Source organism: Pteropus alecto, unplaced genomic scaffold, assembly GCF_000325575.1.
Source record: "Pteropus alecto unplaced genomic scaffold, ASM32557v1 scaffold66, whole genome shotgun sequence".
Taxonomy (NCBI): Eukaryota; Metazoa; Chordata; class Mammalia; order Chiroptera; family Pteropodidae; genus Pteropus; species Pteropus alecto.
The window spans coordinates 396,311-414,578 of record NW_006438869.1 but is presented as its reverse complement, the minus strand read 5'-3'; the positions used below and the strand labels follow the sequence as shown (position 1 = coordinate 414,578).

At 44.0% G+C, this 18,268-nt stretch overlaps 1 protein-coding gene across 1 annotated transcript in view; it reads left to right on the top strand.

The window, feature by feature from the left end:
• Nucleotides 1–18,268, top strand: part of SEMA5A (semaphorin 5A) — a 411,791-nt gene that overhangs the window by 89,323 nt on the left and 304,200 nt on the right. The window contains 1 exon segment of the mRNA XM_006915860.3: nucleotides 2,973–3,066. The gene's annotated coding sequence lies outside the window, so the exon portion shown is untranslated.

The following is an 18,268-nucleotide window of genomic DNA, read 5'->3' as shown; positions in this document are numbered from 1 at the left end:
CCCGAAATTTTAATTTCTCTCATGCATCTTCAGGATAATGACCACCACTCTGCTGATCTTTGATCTCCAGGAGAATGTTTCAATCCACGGTTTTTTTCCTCATTCTGAGTAGAATGGGCTGGGGGAAGGGTGCATGTTTTAGAAGAAAGCCATATGTTATAATTAGCTAAGTTATAATTGATGTTTTAGTTTTATTTATGCATTTCAGTTTAGAGAAGATTTTAAGAGGTGACTATAGGGTAGAACTACCAGGGAAATTTTATTGTTTATAAATCTCAATGCCTTGCACAGCTAGTTCTGCACAGGGGTGCCAGGGGCAGTTTTGGGGGACGCAGCTCTCACTGAGAATCTTGAAGCAGAAGACGATTCGAGGATGTTTCCACTACAGCTGACACTCAGCTAAAAGAGAAAAGAATGAAGATAACATGGAAGTGAGTCCATGGGGACTTTTATATGTTAATAAAACATAAGAAGTTTCTTATTTCATGGGTACATTAAGATCCATCTCAGAATATTCCACTCTCCAGCCTGAGGCGAGCCTCTGGGGCTTTGTCCTTCCTTCACCTACTCAGTTTTCCAGAGACTATGCCAGTGATTTGTGGCTTATACGTCAGCTAATGTGTGACCTCACTGGGGAGTGGGCGAGCTCAGCCTCCAAACCTGAAGGGAACATCATCCGTGACTTTGGCTGAGCTCCTCTTCAAGGTCACTGCTTTGTCGCTGTGATTTCGCTCGCATTTAGGGGTGTCGTGTTGAGTGATATGTATGCCTCTAGCGGGTGGAGCTTGTGCCCAGGCGAGGGTTGGTCTCATGGAGCTGAAGGTCCTGATGCTGTCCACTGGCCCTCAGGCCCAGGTTGGTGAACTGTCTCGTTAATTGTTGATATAAACAGAGGCGTAGTTAAGCCTTTTGGGGTGTGTGTGCCCGGTTTCTGCGGCTGGAACCGGTTTCCGGTTTAGACTGCAGATTCTAGAGGAAGCCGCACTGGCCCCTGAGCCATGGGGACCCACGTGTTGGGCGTTCTGGTGCACGAGGGAGCCTCTTCACAGGAGGGGCTGGGGTTCGGGAGGGATGTTCTCCTCCTGTGGTATTTGTTGCCTGGTTGCATCTGTGGTTCTGAATTCTTACGCCTCCTTTTTGGCCTGTCTCCTTTGCCAATGAAGAAAATGGACATTTTCTGCAGTCCTAGCTGAGGGGCCACGTCAGCTAATTTATGACCTCACTGGAGGGGGCTCAGCCACCAGACCTTAATTATCAGCCCTGTTTTTAATTCAGTTCTGACACATGGGAGCTGATAGAAATCATCAGGTATTTATAGCAGCAACCAGTGGATCTGTCCAACTTTATTACTTACGTTTTCATCAAGGTATAAACAAATACAAGGAAATTTTAGTACTAATTGTAAAACAGATTTTAGGGCTCTGGAGAAAAACTCAGTGTATTCAAACATGCTGTCTAATAAAGAAGTCCCAACCAACTCATTGTCGCCACACCCGAAGGAGATATCATGGTGCCGTGAGAGAGAATTGGCCGCCCCTAGAAAGTCTTCCTGGGCTGAGCGTGTCTCCTTACCTTGGGGACAGTTCCCTTCCTCTTTTGGCCTCGAGGATTTGCATCTGCACCTCCTCCTTTCCAGAAGATGATGTCACGAACCTTCAAAGACTCTGCTGGGACCAGTTGGAATCCTGGATGCTGCACCGTGTCAGTGCGCCTGGGCTGTGGGCGTCTTCGTGGGCAATTCTGAATGTGTTGCTTCAGGTCACCCCCGCCCTTCCTAGGAACCAATCCAAGGCACCCCTGGGGGCAGGAGCCTCTCGGAGAGACGGTGTCACTTGGCCACTGTCCTCTGGCCTCTGAACCTCAGGATTTCCAAATTGCATTTTAGGAGATATAAAATTTTACAAATTTCCAGATGCTGTAATTCAGTATATTTTCTGCAGGCAGATAGATGGCCTTCAGATAATGACTGAAGGAGGTGGTGTGGGAATCGTTGAATAGAGGACTAGCCAGGATGTTCCAGAATGTTCCAGGAAGTTCTTCTCTCCCTTTCTTGTCATCATTCTCAGCTGCTGCCCAAATGTATGTGTCGGGTGGGAGAGGCAGCATCAGTGCGTTCTGGGCTTGCGGCAGCCGGAAGCTGCCGTGTAGAGGGTAAAAAGGAAGTCTGCGAACTGGGACAACGGGAAAAGCATGAGCCGTCAAGCGCAGTATTCGAAATAACAGGCATGCGTCAGGGATGATGGACACATTTCCTTTGTAAACGAGAAATGGGAAGTAACCCATTCCTTCACCTGCTGGCATACGGGTTCTAGGCAGGCTGGTGTTTTGCGGTAGACTTTCATTGTCAGATCAAGTTTTCAGGGTTTTTATATATTAAATCAGATGGGGAGATCATATGGGTTTACTTGGTAAAGTGAATCATTTTTATGATTTATAATTCTTTTTCCCATAAAAGCTCATATTGTTCACCAAATAAATTAACACCTAAATAAAAACACAGAATCAGATTTGTGGTATAGTTTATTCTGCACCTTCTGCATTTATCTCTTATTTTTAAAATGCATTACTTAAGGGACAAGGCTCCCCAAAACGATATGGAAGAGCCATCATAAAATGGGTAAATTCACACAGCCGGTCTGGCTTCAAGGTTCTAGCTGCTTAAAGTAATTCGAGTGGGTTTGAAATGATGGTCCTTTCCGTTTTTTCCGGAGATTTGTTTAATGTGTTAACGGCATTTGGATTTTTATTTCTCGTTTCTAAAGAGTGAAATCCTTCAGCTCATGTGATATTAAGCCGGGACGAGCCTGGTGAGGTTTCTAAGCCGTCCTGTATCACTGTTTAAAGTCTTACGTCCCTAAAGCAGCTTACTCTGATCATGCAGGGCATTAATGGAACATTCTAGAATTGAGAAGCAAAGACCACAGCATCTTTTAAATTGGGTTAATAGGGTCTTTTTCTTTTCTTTTTTGCAGCGCTGGTGTGTGAGCGTCGAGCGTGAGCGTGCAGATGGCGCTGGGTCCTTAGTGTGATACATGATCGAAGAAACGCGTCGCCCTCCCCTCCTTGGTAAGCCATTCGTCTACGGGAGAAGTGACAAAACCAACGATTTTATAGGTTCAGATACTGTGACAGCTTATGAGCGTCACCGATCTCTGCTGTTAAAAACGGCAGTGCATGGGCAAGCTCTCGGCAAGACACACGTTTGTGGCCAAACTACTTGGGGCCTTCTCCCTGGTGAAGTCGCTCAGGAAGCCTTGAAAGCGTGTCCTGGGCACAGCATCCTCCACGTGCGGCTGTCCTCCCGCTCTCAGTTTCACCTTGCACCTACCCCTCCTGCTGCTTACGCGTATCGGGCAAATGCGCAATTGCTGTGGGCTCTCTGATAATTACGTTGCACAAAAGTATTCTGGTATCAATTCTCCCTCTTTTGTTACAAGCGAAAGCAGACGTTTACAAGAACAAGAGTCAAGTCTGAATGAGACTGACATACATAAATCATGGGGTAACATGGGGACACCCTTTGCCACATACCTCAAATGAGGTGTGTTTTTTTTTTTTTAATTTAACTTTTTCTTATAAAAGAATGCTCTTTTCTTATAAAAGACCCTCTACTGGTTATGTAAAAAGAAGGGCAAGGAGAACCAATTCATTCGTGTTTCTTTAAGGAGTTTCTGCAGGGAACGACTTTCGCGTTTTGTGCATTCGTTCATTGATTCATTCAGTCATTCGCAGGAATAATTAACTGTAGCAAACCCGTGATCCTGAGGTAGCAGAATGTTTGGAGGTGGCCTTTTTCAAGAGCTGCTGGTTCCTGTGTACATGCTCCATGAATAGTGAATGCGTTCTTCATTTTCATTGCCATGGTTTAAAAAAATAATGATTATAAAAGTAATGAAAAGCTATGCATGATACCTTATTAACCAGAAAAAAAGAAGTTATTGAATAACATATTTAATATAATCCAGTCATCTTAACAATAAACACATGCAAACATATAATCTCTACACACAAGTCACGTGTGGTAGAAAGCCTATCCGACCAATATATATATATCAATATTTACCAAATTGTGAAGAGCTCTCTGCAGTTGAGGACATTGGCACCTCATGAGCCAAATAGTCACTGTCTAAGATTTTGAAAGGTAAAATTGGCAATTTGAAAGAATGAAGAAAAAAGGATTAAAATAGTGACTAGTGAATGCTCATTATGGGAAATACGTAAGGGAAAAATTCACCCATAATGCCTCCACTGAAGAAAACCGCTGTTGACGTTCGATGTGGCGTTTTGCTTACTGAGCTGTCAGTGTTTCTGTTGGTGCCTCCGTGCCGACAGGAATTTCATTTTGGGATATTTGCAGTGCATTTCTATGTGTGTCATCGACACAGTACATCACAAGCTGAGTGGTTGTATTTTGGGATAAAGATTTAGCCCGTCATTCTTAATAACACCAGCAGCGTGATATCCGTGGACTCTGCTCGTTTGCCCCGTGCTGCTGTCTCGTCGGCCTGCTGGAGAGCCCCGTGAAGTGGCCCGGAAAGGTCCGGGGACATCCGATCTGTTGTGTCACCTTCTGCGTTTCACTCTGCGTTAGCAAAGTTCACTCACCGTAGAGTCGTCTGCTCCCATGATCCACATTGGGCGTCACCGGAATTCCCATCATAAAACCGGGGGAAACCTGCTTTTCTCTCCTGTTCTCTTCCGTGTGGGATTTGTCCGTATTTTCCCATTTGTTTAGGGGAGCGTCTGCCAACTATGTTGTTGGACTGGAGGTTGCCGGCCTTATAGCTGCTGTAAATATCTGTGAATCGCAGATGTGTGAGGAAGGTCAGAGTCCGTTTTTTTCTCTTTGTTTCACGTTTAAATCAGGCTGGGAACGTGTGCCGTTCATTCGCAGTCGCCCGTTAGGGGGGCAGATGTGTTGGGGGTTCATTGCTTGGGTTTGAAGCTTTCTACGTGCATGGAAGGAAATTGCCATTTCAACTAAATTGTGTGTAAGATCTTTTTTGGCAGAATGTTCACAAGGGCTTAAAAATGACCCTGCGTTTGGATTTTTGGGTGTCACAGGACTTGGGGTTTTCCTATATTGTCGTCTCCAGGTCAGAATAGTGGAGAGCCTTCTCCGACTGCAGGGTTGCAAACCAAATCAGTTCATGTTTTATCTCCTGGAGCTTTTCATGTGGTTTTCGTGCATGTTCGTGTCTCTTCCAGCCTCCCAGGCCACAAAGGGATGAGAGTATTTTTTTGTCTCATTTGCTTTTGCTTAAAGCTTGGACAGTGACCACTATTGGTTAAACCAAAGCAGAAAACGCGGAGGTTGGAAAGATGGTCAGGAGATTCTGGGAAGTAAATGCCACCGTCGTTTTATGTCACCATATCTAAGGATGGTGAAGAAATCCTGTATTTCCCATGTAGAGGAATTAGGTGGGGGCATCTAAGTGATTTACCACTGTGCAGATTTTTTTGAGTGGGGTGGTGGTGACCGCCCGGCTTATCGTCTAGAGGCCATAGACCTTTGGAGAACTCTTTCTCCCCCTTCCATAGCAAGCCACATCCTTGCAACAATGATGGCTTGAAGTCGAGGCACCTGCCAAAGCTGGCTGGTCACGAGTCCCGTCTGGCGGCCACTCTGACTCACTCTAGTGGAGATCGCGACTCCAGCCTGGGTGCAGACATTCCGTCTCCCTCTCCTGCTCAGAGACAGCATTTAAGTGATTCTCCCCTCTCCCCCTGCGTCATCAGTCTTTACTTCCCTCTCTCCCCTGGATCTTTCCAATAGGAACGCAAAAATTTCCATCTTAAGAAGAGTGGCCCGTGCACTCATTTCCCCTCCAGCTATGATGCGGTTCTCTCCTCTCTACAGAGAAACTCCTTGACATTTCTCGCTGGAATTTGTTATCCTCAACTCCTGTGTTTCCATTTCCTCTTATACCCACTTCGACCCCTCAGTCCTTCACATTGGTTCTGCCGCATCAAGGTCACCTGTCACGGCCGCGCTGCCGAATCCAGCCATTGCGGATTCGTCCGCGTTGCACTTGACGGTCCGAGTCAGAGGCCTTCCCGCCGCCCGGTGGCTCTCTCACACCAACTTGAGGCACTTTCAGCATCTGGTTTTAGGACACCACGTTTCCCCGGCCGGGCCCGCCTATGTCTCTGGTCCTTTCGTCTTACCGTAACTGCTCGTCTCCCTCCCCTCCAACCACTGGAGGCCAGGCTGGTCCAGTGACTTGACCCCACCTCCTTCCCTAACGCTCTCACCCTCTATGTAGTTCCTGCTCTGCCCACAGTGTAGTCTCCATGAGGGCACCGATTCCTGCCTATGTTGATCACACCGCACCACCTCCAGGCACAGAGAAGGGGCTAAGGCAGAAGAAGCTGTCAGTAATTATTTGTTTCAGGATGGATGGGTGGATGGATGGATGGATGGATGGATGGATGGAGGGTCTTCTGGGCTTTTTCAAACTCAGTGAGAAAAACTTTATTTCTAATTTGGACATGGAGCTGGAAGTCCGTGAGACTATCTGCTAGAGGAAGGAGTGAGGTTATTCCATGTCTGCCCTCAGCCAGAGTTCAGTGCGTTTGGTCTGACTTTCCCCATGTCATTCAGTCGGGGGAGAGTTGCTTGTTCACCAGTTCTCAGCTCACACATCACCTCCTCTACCCTCTCTATGACGGGTCTGACTGAGTCGCACCCACTCTATGTCTCCACATTCCCACGTGTGTCCCCTCAGTGGCAACTCAGAGTTGGATTCTGCGTAGCATTCCTTGTGTACACGTAGTCTTCCTCTGCAGACTGCGAGGCTCTTGACTTGATTGCGTCCATCTTCCCAGTACATACCTCCCTGGCACATGACGAGTGTTGGAGATGTGTGTGTTACCTAATGACGTGATTCCGACTGAAATTTTCTAAAACACGACTTGCCTAATGGCCTCTAACAGGGTGATGAAAACACTTTCCACCTGCCTTATGATTGTGCTTCATTTGATTTAAGATATTTATTTCATGATTTTTTTTCAATAATTTCAGAATTAGTTTTGCTGTGTTTCTTATAAACTGTCCCCATATTGTCCAGCTGAGGCCACTCACTCTACTGCTTTCCCTGTAAGTTAACATCGTTCCTAGTGTGTATTTTTAGTGCACGATCCTTCCGAGGTCTCTTGTCCCTGCCGACTGTCTATACCGTGTGAAGAAAATTGCAAAGGAGGCAAGAAGGATAGAGTAGCATGCGGGCCAAGGCCCTCCCCTCCACTGTGGGATCAGATGTCAGTCCTTCTTGGCATTTAACGTTTCTTAAATTGAGTGTTTGGACCTACTGCCATGTCATAGCAGAATTTCATCAGTATCTTCTTCAAGAAGTACATATTATTATATGTAAAAATAGACAGCATGACTGTCATGGCACTGGGCCAAGCTCAGAACCTCAAGGTCGTAGTCCTAGGAGTCTGATACTTGTGTGTACATACATGTCGCATCTTTAAGGAGTCTTTGCTGTGCTGGGTGCACAATTGTGGGTCAGCTGAGTATATAGAGACAGATAGATAGAGATAGATAGATAGATAGATAGATAGATAGATAGATGATAGAGAAGTAGATAAGATAGATAGAGACTTGGGTAGAAATAAAGCTATAGATCATAGACAGATATAGATATAGATGTTGACGTAGATGTTCAGATGTAGGTATATGGATATATATGTTCAGAGACATAGATGATACAGACATAGATAGCACTATTACTGGGACTTGTGAAGGTCTGTCGGGTGGGTTTATAATCAATGAAAACAACGTCTAAAACAGTGTACTAAAGCCCAGCTCTGTGGCTAATTATGAATTTCCGGTAAATTATTTGACAGCTACGGAGGATGCACCTGGTAGAGGAAGCTCTCAGTGCTGCACACCTTAAACTAAACGGTCTTTCACTAATTTGGCTCTGTGAGCATACGAGAGCTTGCGTGTGGGTGTGTATATACACGTACACGCATGCACATGCACATACACGTTTTTTTATCGAACAGTGTGGACAGTTGCCCACCTTTCTTACCAGCCATCCCCAAACCTACCTGTGTCGTGCTGACAACCGTGTTCATGGCTGGAGGCAGCAGGAAGGAGGCTGGACACTTGGGAGGCGCCAAACGAGAAGGAACAGCCTCCGCGAAGCATGCACACGGCCACGTGTTTTCTGTGTCTGTGCTCGTTCTAAACATCATCGCTGAGCCACTGTGCCTTTCACGTCGTCACTGTGCCTTTTTAGTAGGCAGGTCTAGTTCTTTCCTTCTAAGTAACTCTGACTTTTCTCTATTTTCCTGGAATGTCTTCCTTCTTAACTCATTGGACGCATAGTTATATGCTAACTTTATCATTCCACTGCTCTATTTTCTATGGAGCCAATGACATTTCTTTTCATGATTTTCTATTTCATGTACTGTGTTGTGGTCTTCTAAGATTATTTCATAATCCAGGTACATAAAAGATATGTGTAAAGTTCTTAGCAGTTTCTTCTGGGATAGCATAATAGCAATAATCAAAAAGTGAATTTCAATGATCTAACTTTGTCCTGTGATTATAATGTTAAGTGTCTTGTATAAATTTTAACTTTGGCTCTTATTTTCTTGTTCATTTTCTGTCTTTATGGCAGAGCATTTACAAAGCAACTTTTGTTTTCTTAAGCAAATCGTAAATGGTCGGATAACCCTAAAAGTTACCTTTCTAACCACAGGTGCATTGTTGTGCAGACTATTGATTTGGAGTAGCTTCTTCTTATTTCTCTGATTTCAGGCCAGTTTTTCAAGTGTAGGTAGTGTAGAGGGTGTATCTTCCTGAGTCACCTCCACCTGCCTGTGCTTGTCGCCCTTATTTGACCAAGGTCACTCAGAAGTCACCCAGATGGCCAAGGCCAGTGGATGACACATAACTTCTTAATCCAGTGTGTGTTTTACCCCCTTGTTTGCTAAAGGTCACCAAAGGAGCTCCATTGCAGAATATTATTATTGAAAGAATTATGAAGCAATAGATCCGCCCTACTTTGAATGTCATTGCAAAATAAAGCAGCTATAGGTTTCTGCAAATAGAATCTTGGTTTTATTTCACTGAGCTAGCAAATATTTTGAGGGTTGGAACCCACTTGCACTATATAATTTCCTTGCTGAAAACACATGATTGGTGGTTCATTTGAAAGAAAATTCCGGATGGACAAACATCTGTATAAACAAATGTGCCTCTGAAGCATCTCTTCCTGTCTGTGGAGATCATCGCAGACTAGTGGGATGTCTGATCGGAAATCATGTTTCTATTCTTGACGAAACGCACTAACCACTTTTTTTTTTGAAAATGGTAAGGAACGTGACAAGGAGAACTAACCTCTATCCACTACCCCACAGATATTACCGAGCACGTACAGTGCGTGAGATCGCTTTCGTAATTGGACATGTACCGACAAACAAGACAAGCTCCCAGTTCTCGTGGAGTACGCATTTTAGGTGGAAAGTTAGACCATGAACAATGATTACATCATAATAAATAAGAAAAAGTGTCAGTCGTGGTAAATGCTACGCAGAGAGTCGGGGTGAGGTGGTGTGAAGGAGCGTGGGCGTGGCGGGGAAGGGGGCGTGGCGTGAGTTGAGGCCACAGCGGTGGGTGGGCAAGCGTTGGAGTGCGCCGGGCTTTGTAAGGCAGGACATGAAACTGGATGTTCATTAGGGGTGTTGGGAAGCCTTTGGAGAAGCAGCGGTGGGACATGGTTTGTTTGCATTTTTAAATGGTCGTTCAGGTTGTCATGGTTACTATTGGGGAAATGGATTGTAAGGTAGCAAGATGGGAAACAAGAAGACTAGTTAGAAGTTCGTCATAGGTGACTGACCAAGGCATGACGGTGGCACAGACAGGGTGTCCTTGGTGGAGGTGGAGAGACCTGGGTGGATTTGTCATGATTTTAGAAGCAGAGTCAATGGTACTCTGATGGCTGGGGCACTGGGCGAGAAGCAAAGGAAATTTAAGAAGGAATTATAAGTTTTGGACTTGAGAAAGTTGGTGGAGGGTGGACCTTTACGGAGACAGAAGTCTTGGGGAGAGGCAAGTTTTGGAGAAAAAGAAAACAAGAGTTCTCCTAGGGTTACATCCCCTTAGAGTCGGCAGCTCTCATCTCTTATCCAGTTGGAGAGGGCAGCCAGCTACATGTGTGAGCCGGGACCCCGTGAGGATGCTTGGAAGAAGAGGTGGATGTTTGAGGGTCATCGCCATATCGACAGTAGATAAGCCAGGGCCTCACACCGAGGATTGACCTTAAGGAGGACAAGCATATCTCAGACAGAAACTTGGCCCTGGAATGTTCGAGAAGGGTGGTGAGAAAGCCCTTCATAATATTTCACTTAATATAGTAGTGTTTTGATGCTTCAGAAGTGATCTTAAAAGTGACAAAAGTCCCAAAGGTAATTCTGCTCTTGAGAGATTTCGTTCAGCATCTTAGCAGCAAAATTCCCCACTGTCGTAACATAAAACGCCATTCTGGTTCTAAGGCATCCGGTTAGATTCTTACAGTGAAGTAGGTGATGGCAGTTCTTGTCAGCCTTCATTTTGCTTTTTTTTCTTCCCATCAGCAGTTCAGGCTCCTATGGTTCTCAAAAGCCGTCTCTTCCCAGTTGAGTCTTAGAAGGCGTCGGGCAAAGCAAGACACGAGTTTGCAAGATCTACCCAGTTTTCCTTGTTACCGAAATGCTACTTTCTTACATAAAAACTTGTCCTCTGTCTTCTCATTCTACTCCGTGTTCTTTTAACTATCACAATGGTATTTTTCTTTTTTCCAGGGACCTTGGACTAGTGAAAGTTTGGTATTTGAGAGGCCTGCCAAATATTTTTGCCAGTGTGTTTCATGTTCTCAGCGTCAGTTCTGGCAGCGGTCAGAGTACTTGTTGACTAAATGAATCTCTGTGAACATTTGCAATGTGCTGGATAAGAGACTCCATGACACACTGTTAATAATAATACACCAGATAGTGCTGTAGCCAGACAGCCGCTCAGTGTTTGATTTCCTGCAAGGATTTGAGTTAATGCCACTTGCATCATTACCACCTTTTGTAGGAAGATCAAAGCTATGGAGCTCAGGATGTCACCGGAGTTTTATCAGTGGCTTAGAACTTTGATTTTCTATCAAAGAGAAATGCATCTGGCTTATGAATGAATGTAAACTTGAAGGCTTACATTTCTCATAGTTAAAATAAGATTTGGCCCTGGCCATTAAGATTTCCCGAGGCTGATGTATTCTGTTGTAAGCCAGGGTATAGGGCTGTATGTTGAGAAGTAATGGGTTTGAGCATCCAGAATCCACACAGAGACCCCTATGAAAGGGATGTGCATAATTTGTAAGGCACAGTGATCAAGCACTTGTTAACAGAGATGAACTAAAGAGTAAGTTATTTTTTCCAGTGGATCATTTCATTGGTAAAAGGCCCATATAGAATCTAGTTTATAAATAATCTAAAAGATCATATTAAAAACCTCTTTATTGAAGTATGATTGACATATGAAAAGCTATGTATATTTGATGTATAGATCTTGATGAGTTTGGGGATGTACCTATAAAACCCCAATAGTACCATCAAAGCCATAAATGTATCTGAAGTTTCCTCGCGCCTCCATCGCTATTACTGTTATTATCGTAAGTACAGTTAATCTAAGATCTGCCCTCTTAGCAAATTTAAGCATTCGATAGGGTATTGTTATTAGCTATAGATACTATGGTGTATAGTAGATCCGATTTTTAAAATTCGTGTTATTTTTAGAGATTGATAATCGCTCCTTAAGTATGCCATTTTGAGTGTCAGTTGGGGTCAGAAATCAAGCTGCAGCAACCCAACTTGCCATCAACCTGAATTGTAATGTTTCGTGGTCTCTTTTCTCTGCTGCAGGGTCGTGTGTGGTGTTCAGATCTCAGGTAATACATGTAGTGAGGGTGTCTCTTCTGAAATGAATAATGTGCAGCTCATTGAGGGCAGTAGAGTATAAAGATGGGATTTTCCTTAACTGATCAGGGCTTTTAACAATTACACACAAGTCGCCCCTGAGACTCGAAGAACGTATCACCTGTGATTATAATATGATTTGACAGTGGATCTAGGCTTTCCGATGGAGTCAGTGAGTTCAAAGGGAATTCCATCATCCTTTTGAAAGGCCAATGTTATTCCGCTGTTTGGGGGGGGGCAAGTAGAAGCACCATAAAACATCTTCTTTATTGTCAATACCAATTATAGTTTGATACAGTTCAACAAGATAGAAAAGCCAATAATGCGGAAAGATCTTGGGAGGATCAGGTAAAGTGATGAATGTATTTCTCTCCCTCTTTACCATCTAACGAAAAGGGCTATGATTTTATTACTTGCAAAATTCTGGGAGATGACAGAACTGGGTAACAGGAACTCTCGATGAGAATCTAAGGGGCTGATTGTCTGGTGGACAGCATCTTGCTGTTAGCCTTCTTGTTTCTTTATCTCTGAACGGAAGAAAAACACCAATGCCACATACCGTTTTAAAGAAACAGTCAGATCTTCCTCCAAATTCAGCCCATTTTGTACAGCTATACCACCCTCCTTTCAGGATTCCCAATTCTCTCGATGATAGAGACAGTTTCTGAGCGAAGCATGTCACAGAGGGTCTCTGCGTGTGTTCTGATCATAGAATTCATCCTTGAGAGAGCATAGAGTAGTATTTGGGCTCAAAACCCCTCAAATAAATGCTTTGCTCAGATTTAAGAATTACAGAGAGCAACGGGTTAGTTATATCCAGCTCATAGGGTAGGACCGGTCATGGTTACTGACTTCATGTGTGACCACGGTCTTCTCAGCCAGGGAGGGGAAAGATGCCGTTTGTGTCAATGGCGAAGAATGCATTTTTGGAAATGTAGCTTTATTATACTGGATTCTTTCCAAGTTTATATTTCAGTGGATGTTTTAGTCTTAATTTTAGCAGTTACAGAATATGAATTTTCTGCTGATTCCCTCCTTTTTTGGGAATATAGGGGCCGGATGACCACGGTCTTCTCAGCCAGGGAGGGGAAAGATGCCGTTTGTGTCAATGGCGAAGAATGCATTTTTGGAAATGTAGCTTTATTATACTGGATTCTTTCCAAGTTTGTATTTCAGTGGATGTTTTAGTCTTAATTTTAGCAGTTACAGAATATGAATTTTCTGCTGAATCCCTCCTTTTTTGGGAATATAGGGGCCGGAGAATATAATTTGGTTGTTATTAAAAAAAAAAAAAACAACCCTCTATGGTTATGCTAAATGATGACATAAATAATCATCACAAATTCAATATTAGATAGAGACAAGATTTGCAATGTATGTGGTAGACATAAGGTTACCATCTCCAATATATAGTTATACATATTGATAAAAAGTTCAGTCTATAAGAAAATGGGTAAAGATATAAATAGGCAATTCATATAAGAATAAATGCAGATCTCTAGCAAGAAGATAAAATGATGTTCCATCCTTTACTGTTAGGATAATACAAATGAAATCTTCTGACTGGCAAAAATAAAAAAAAGATTAAAAAAGAAAACACTTACTGCTGGTAAAGATGCTGATAAAAAGGGACTCTTACCCATTCCTGATGGATATGGGAATGGTTTACATTTTGGGGAAAGCAGTCTGACAACCTCTATTAAAAATATACAAACTCTGACTCCGCAGTATCATTTCTGGGAGTATAGATTATAAGACTAAAAACACCAACTTACATAAATATGGTATGTATACTGGGTTTTATGGTAGCATTATTTTCATTGCCCTCCCCCCCAAAAAAATAATCCTCAAAAAACTACATCACATATTGGCTATGTATCGACAGATTACAGATTATGTATCAGTTAGAGTATAAGAATGCCTCAGAAGTAATTCAGCTATATAAAGATTAATTTAAATCATACCTGGCTACCATGGAGAGATTTTCATATCATTTAATGAGAAGAGTAGGCTCCATTTATAAAGCAGGAACACCCTCACCTCTCCAGTCTGTATACACGTGTTTGTATGTGATTCCATAAACATGGAGAAAAATCGAGAAGGATACCCCCTAGAATGCTAACGTATAGATAGGGAGAGAAGCAACTTCTAAGAAGCAGCCCTGCGACAGGCATTGAACTTGACAAAGTGTGACGATTAGGGCGTCTGGGGGCCGTGGACTCTCCCAGCATCGTTCCGGACGTAGCAGAGTTCTCGACTCGTACAATCATCAGAGCCTCTCCGTTTCTTAAAGGGCTTCACATGGCTCCTACAAGGCATACGGGCTCTTCCCCAGCCCCCACCCTCACGTTAGCGGTCCTTGAGTGTCTTCTGATAATATTTATTCTCCTTTCAAATGTTTTCTTTTGAGAACATAAACATTCACCAGCAGTGGATTAGAAGTCCTAAGTCTGCCCTTAGGGATTTGATGTAGGATATTATACATTTCTCCTTTTCTCTCCAGCACCTGAGTAACCTCGCACCCATCAAAAATGCTTCCCACGTCTCATTTTCCTCTTCCGTGTGTGCAAATACCATTATCCTCTTGTTTATTATGAGTAGTGACAAATACTATAATTAAGGTAAATTATAACGGTGAATGCCTAACTTTTTATTCAAGAAGTGTTGTATAAACAGAAAGCTTGAATATAATACAGTCCCTCATCATGACTCCATTAGCAAATCCTGCTGCTGTTACTCAAAAGGAAGAAAACTGGCTGAGGCTGGGGTGGAGGAAGAAACATAAATAACTTGCATGGAGACGTACACATAAGTCAGTGACAAAGATGGAGGGTTCTATGAGTGTCAGCAAACTGTCTGGTCCATTGTTTGAAGAGCTCTAGCTCATTGCACATGGTTCAAGATGGAGTGCCGTGTGTGCCTGTGTACCGGCGAGTAACACACAGGGCGAATGGAGCAGTGCAGCTGTTGCTCATGATTCGAACAGCATCTGGAACCAATATGGCCGCCAACCGCATCCCAAAGCCAGTGGTTTGGCCGCAGGTGTCCTGACGGGGCCTTTGGGGTGCACATCGAAAAGCGTCTGCTTGTGTCACAGCTTTTCCCTCTGTGACACCACAGACAAACAGAAGTCGTTCTTAATTTGCCTTTCTGAAAACTTGATTTGTTTTTGCTGGTTAGCTATTGATTTCGTTGAGTTTTTCCATATCTTGTCATACACCGATTCTGGAGGAAAATGAAATGCTCCCTAGATGAATAAACAGAAGTCATTTGGGTGTCATTTATAAACATTTACGTGTACCGCATATTGGTGTATGCATGCAGACCCCGGGAAAAAGAAAAAGCCTCCCATTTTATCTCTGCCGTCCGGACACTGGCCGCCCCATCCTTGGGCTCCATAGGAGACAGGGCAGCTCGATGGTCAGCATCCAGGGTCCGCCATTGCCTTGGCCCTTGACCGTCAGCTCAGAGATGCGGTTTTGCCTCACCGAGCGTGCCTGCGAACGTGGTTTTTTTGCACTGCCATGCTCTGCCTGGGCTCGTCCTTCCCGAGCGAGGCACACACTCTGGCCAAGGCACATTCTGTATCCTTTGCCTCATCCCAAGTGGCTCAGGTACTTGTTACCTGCCTGAGCCCCTCTTTGCACCAATAGGTGTCTGGGCACTTTCTACAACATTACTTGTCCTCATCGACATCAGGAGCACATGTAGGACAAGGTTTTTACTCTTTGGTTTATAAAGACCTAGAGATCAGAGTTACCGTTTTTAAGGACCTCATATTTTAGTGTGCCCTCAGTATTTCTGATATATGGAAAGCACTTGTCCCCTGCCAAGGATAAGAACACTCCTGTTGGGTGGCAAGAATTGTGAGCAAGTGGCAAGCATATCGACTGCGGTCATGAGAAGGAGTCCGATGATTACATGTTGAAACCAAGTGCTGCTGCTAATGAGTCAAAGAACACGGAAAATGGAGTGTGCGCCCTGACTTTGCTCCCTTTTGCCTGTAGGAGGCGCTGTGGACTGAATGTTTAGGCCATCTGAAGCTCACTCGTTGACTTTCTAACCTCCCATGTGATGGCGTTAGGAGGTGGGGCTTTAAGGCGGTGATGGGGTCCCTGTGCTTCCACCCCCTAAGCCCCCTTTCCCTCTCCTCGCTGTCCCCCAATTTCTCCCCTTCCTTCCCTTCTCTCAGCCTCGTGAAGACACTCTGAGAAAACAACATTCAATAAACCAAGAGTCAGGCTCCCCCCAGACACCAGACCTGCCGGCATCTTGGTGTTAGACTCCCAGCCTACAGAAGTGTGGAAATAAATGTTTTTGTTTCAGTCACCCAATCTACGGTAATTTGTTACAGTAGCCCAAGCTAAAGCAGGAGGGATTTAGTAAATGTTCGAATGACGTTAACGGTCAAAATGGCTGATAGGCCAGGGGTGTGCAGATCCTAGGATCTGCGATGATAAAGATAACGGTAGAGAAGTGGGGGGCGGAGGGGGATGTCTCAAGAGAGAAGATCAGCTGTGTTCCCCTTCACTCTCAATACTAAAAGAAATGAGTCGGTCCCTACTTTGTGAATTATAGGCAGTGCCGAGAAATAACTGGTATCAAACGAAATGAGAAGTTGAGGGAAAAAGTACATACACGAGGATTCCACTTCAGGCTAAAATAAATGTAGATTTGTGTGAGAAATTTAGGAAAATGTTTTAGCAAAGCAGATGATGTGCATAAGTTTGAATGGTAAATATATTCTGCTTGTATAATCCAGTAGGATAGCATATTCAATTAGTAGTTGCAGCTTATAATGTTAAAAAAAAAAAGTAAAAAGACTCTTTGAAAACCAGTTGTCTGTGAACTGTGCCTGTCTGGTTTTATTTATTTATTTTAGTGAAACTTCTAATGGGTAAAATGTAAAAGCAACAGCATCTTAAAATAATACAGCAGAGTTGAAATCCTTGCTGTACATTGCCTCTCTTATTTTTCACGTGGAGATTTTGTAAGGGACATAAGATTTTGTAAGGGACTTAAGATAATTAGGAAGTTGTCCAATGATTGTTCCAGGGTTCTTGTTTTAGAGGCTGAGAAAAGTTTCAGGGGTAGGGAGCTTACGGCTTGGTGTCCCCTCAATATTTGTGAACTGTGGATGACAGTTGTGCCAGGCAGATGATAAAGAACATTCCTATTGGGTGGCAGGAACTGAGAGCAAATGGCCAAGCTTAGATTGGAATCATGGGAGCAGGTCTGATAATTACGTCTGGAAATCGGTCTTGCCAATTTCTTTCCTCCTGATAGGGCATAATGCTACCGAAATTGCATCCTCCCCACCCCCCAGTCTAGATCAGAGTTTTTCAACCTCGGCACTACTGACGTTTGGGATTGGATAGTTTCTTCTTGTGGGGTCGTTCATGGGCATTTTAAGTAGTTGTCAGCATCCCCAATCTTTCGTCACTGGATGCCAGTAGCATCCTCCAGCTGGGACAGCCAAAATTGTCTACAGAACATGGCCAAATGTTCCCAGGCAGAGGGAGTCTAGTTTTCCTTGGTTTTAAGCTATTGGTCTAAACACACTCTATTAAGTTAAAAGCAAGACAAATAGGAGTCTTGAAGACGTCGCATGTGCTTGTGTAGCCACATGTCTGTGAAGGCGAGGCCTTGGCCATGGTGCAGCTATCACGCTGCCTGTTCTTGATCTTATTCCGACACTTCGTCCCATACTCGGATGGGAGAACCCAGCAGGTGAGGCGGGCAGGACCTGGAGGCTCTGGGAGGCTCACCTCCACCTGGATCTAATTGCTGGAAAGTGTGGGGCCCGCCTTTTGGGGTTCATGCTCTAGTGAGGTCAGAGCTCAGAAATGGGTAGAGTGGACACACACTGCCATCGGTTAACCTGTGTCTTCCTTGACCTCTCGCGCATCAAATTCCCAAGGCTTTTTCTTCCCATTTATTGCACTCGTGAATTTTGGATTGAAAGAGTGGAAGAAATCCAATCCCCAACTGAAGGCTGAAGAAATCCAGAGTAAGTTTTTCTGAGAGCGTCGCGAGTTAATTTATGATCCGTTGACCCATTTGCCTCCCTCATTTTTACCGACGACTGTCCAGAGTAACACAAGGGGTCAGGTGAAAGCTGCCTTTGAAAAACTCAATTAAAAAATATTATTACTGATATTTTGCTGCCCAACTTTCTCAACTGTGTCCCAAAGAGGAAATTTGTAGCAATTGAAGATTTCACAGTCTGTATTTCTGAGCCACGTCAGAGATGTGATGGCGACTCTAGCACTGCAGAACATTATGTGAATTTGGGGAAGTCTTTGAAACAGAGCGA